Source organism: Camelina sativa, chromosome 16, assembly GCF_000633955.1.
Source record: "Camelina sativa cultivar DH55 chromosome 16, Cs, whole genome shotgun sequence".
Taxonomy (NCBI): domain Eukaryota; kingdom Viridiplantae; phylum Streptophyta; class Magnoliopsida; order Brassicales; family Brassicaceae; genus Camelina; species Camelina sativa.
In genome coordinates, this window is record NC_025700.1 from 10,875,385 (window position 1) to 10,878,950 (window position 3,566).

The 3,566-nt window shown below is 41.7% G+C and overlaps 1 protein-coding gene across 1 annotated transcript in view; it reads left to right on the top strand.

Annotated features, from left to right (window-relative positions):
• LOC104753559 (LETM1 and EF-hand domain-containing protein 1, mitochondrial-like) overlaps positions 3,181-3,566 on the top strand; it is a 5,905-nt gene continuing 5,519 nt past the window's right edge. The window contains exon 1 of the mRNA XM_010475794.1: positions 3,181-3,349. The gene's annotated coding sequence lies outside the window, so the exon portion shown is untranslated. The remainder of the gene's footprint in view (positions 3,350-3,566) is intronic.

A 3,566-nucleotide genomic window follows, 5' to 3' on the forward strand; every position in this document is an offset into this window, starting at 1 on the left:
GGCTTAAGTTTGCAAATACCAAAATACAACCCGCCAAAACTTGCCACATAAAATGCTTTAATTTTGGTGGGCAATGAACTTGCCAAACCCTGACAAGAAGAGGAGTGATCTCAGGACCAGACCCAGGAGCCCGAAAAGTACCAAGTACGCCCAAACGTTCTATCTCATACCCAGATTTGACCATATATTTTCCCGTTTTTGTAAAGTGCCATCCCGGGTAATCTGCTGTGCAACAGCTACCTAGAGGTATAGCCTCTATGAATGGGACATCCACGGGATCAAAATACTCAATAAGCATGTCCCTACGCCAAGAATTCGTTTGGCGATCTATGAAATTTGTTAAACAAAGAGTTGGATCCTTAAAAGGACCGTTACTTAAGGCTGGTCTCGGGGATTGAGCCGGAACACAGGGATCATTCCATATAGAAATAGAGGACCCTATGCCGACCCATGTAATGAGCCCTTTATTCACCAGAGATCTAGCAGATACGATGCTCCTCCACCCATACGAGGGTGAGTATGACCGTATTGGATCCATAGGATCTGAGTGCCGATAATACCTACCTTTAAAAACCCTCGCAAACAGTGATTCGGGATGCTCTATCAACCGCCATAACTGCTTAGCCAATAAAGCTGTATTGAAATCATCAATACTCTTGAAACCTAAACCCCCCAACTGCTTACTGCAGTAGAGTCGTTCCCAAGCGATCCAATGCATACCCCCTGCCTGGCCATTTGAACTCCACCATAAATTAGCCACGGCACTAGTTAGTTTCGATGTGATTGTTTTTGGCAAATGAAAACAGGACATCACAAAAGTCGGTACTGCCATCGCGATAGACTTAATCATCACCTCCTTACCCCCTTTCGAGAGTAACTTGGCTGACCAGCCAGTTGTTCGACCCTGCAGCCGATCCCTAACAAAAGAAAAAACCTTGGTCTTGGAACCACCCAAACCTTTTGGGAGGCCCAGATACGAGCCCATACCCCCCATATTGGTTATCCCTAGGACTTTCTGTATCTCCGTTTTAACTAGATCATCCACTGTGTGACCAAACTGAATTGAAGATTTCACATAATTAATCTGTTGACCCGAGAACCCCTCATACTGCTTTAAAATATCCAAAATCACCCCACATTGATCCTTATCGACCTAACATAAAAAAAGACTATCATCAGCAAACAGAAAATGGGTAATCGGCGGACATTTATTAGCCACCTTTATACCTGTAATTCGTTTATCCGCCTCAGCCTTCCGAATATTGGCAATAAGGACCTTCGTACATAAAATAAATAAATACGGTGATAATGGACCACCCTGTCTCAAACCCCTCTGTGGGACAATCAAACCATTTGGTTGACCATTAAGAAAAATCCTATACTCCACCGAGGAAACACAAAACATGAGCCATGAGATCCATCGATCCGCAAAACCCATCTTTCGTAGCAAAGCCTCCACAAAACCCCAATCAACCTTATCATACGCCTTACTCATATCCGTCTTAATTGCCATAAACTTCCCCTTACATGAATTGTTTGTGCACAACCCATGAAACATCTCCTGGGCAATCAAGATATTATCCGATATCAAACGACCTGGAACAAATGCAGATTGCGTCTCCGAAATAAGACCAGGTAAAAACTCCTTAAGTCATTGACTCAAGACTTTAGAGAGAACCTTATATCCCACATTACACAAACTAATCGGGTGCATCTCCGCCATCCGTGTTGGCTTGGCCACCTTTGGGATGAGACAGATATGCGTTCGGTTTAAGCTCTTATCAAAAACACCTTCGACCAGAAACTGATTGACCATGGAAACAAGATCCGCTTTAACTACCGCCCATGCCTTTTTGAAAAACAAAGCAGTCATCCCATCAGAGCCTGGAGCTTTATCCAGATGCATCATAAATAAAGCCCACTTAACCTCTGCCTCAGTGGCCTGGGCCGTTAACTGATCATTATCCGCATCTGTGATGACCGTTTTGACCTCCCGTAAAGCATCATCAAAATAAGTAGGATTTATTGTAGAAAACAAATCCTCAAAATATGACACAGCCGTATCACAAATATCCGCCTCCTCCATAGACCAAACATCATGCTTGTTATAAAGCCCCACAATCCGATTACGAGCATGGCGTTGCTTAGTTTGTGCCTGAAAATACTTGGTATTCTTATCTCCCACTAGCATCCAACGGTTCCTACTCTTTTGATACCAATGTATCTCTTCATCCCTGTATGCCTCGCGCAACCGGCTATGTAAGTCCGATATTAACCCCGGAGAGGACGCATCATCCGTCTGGGCCTCCGCTAATTGCCGTTTAAGATCCTCAATCAAATCCCGCCCATACAGGGCCTGTGTTTTGCGCCAACGAGAAATCGCCCGTCGACAATTCACAATTTTGTCCACAAAATTCGGTGATCCTTGGTCTCGGTCACTCAGCCAACCGGACGAGATCGCCTCCATTTAACCCGCCTTTCCAATCAAACGACGATCAAACATAAAACTTCACCGTCCCCGCGACCGCTTCGCACTCACACTAGCTACAATAGGCATATGATCGGACGCAATCATCGGCAGGTATTCCGTAACTGTGTCCGGAAATAAATCATGCCAATCCTCATTTCCTAAGGCCCTATCCAGTCTACACCGTATTGGCTTCTTGTCTCTCCAACCCCTGCAGGAGAGACAATCCCCCAAGTATGGAAACTCTAAAAAACCACAATCTCTTATCATCGCGTTAAAAGCAAGAAAGGAAGAAGCATGACGCAACCTCCCTCCCCGTTTCTCATGATTACCAATTAACTCATTAAAATCCCCTATTACGAACCAAGAGGTAGACCAAATAGTACTTATCCGTACCAACCTCTCCCAAACCAAATCACGGTTTTTGGGAACAGGATCACCATAAAAAAAATATCTCTATAAATATTAATTTATAGATAAACTAATACCTTTAAAACTTAATTAAAATTTTCCAATATAGAGTTTTAATTTATTATTAGTAATACAATATTAATTTATAGAGGTTTTACTGTATGTTCAATTTAGTTTTTAAATTTATATAATTCTTTGTTACCAATATATTAATACCTATATATAGTCACTATTTATTATTATAACTTAATGTGTATTTTCGGATCCGTATATGATCGACCCGACCCGAAACAAAACGGTCAAAATCAGCAGAAGAAACACGTTGAATTGAAGAATCCTCCTCCTTCTTCTTCTTCTTCTCCGACTCAGTGACGACAATTCGTTTGACGCTCTTTTCCTCTTAACTAATTTTAGATCATCTTTCACGTTTGATCGATTCCCATTCTTCTCGACTCCTGCTTCTTTGTAGATGTAAGTCGTCTCCATTTTCATCATCCGATTAAAGTTTCTGATTTTATCTTAATTTCGTCGCGATCAATTTTATTAGTACCCAAGGATCGTGTTTCAGATTGCTGCTAGTATTCATAAAATGCTTTCAATCCAGTGTATCGAGTGCGAATTTCACAGTTTATTTAGGTGTTTTAGGACTTTGCCGATTTAGGACTTTTTTTTTTTTTTTTTTTTTTTT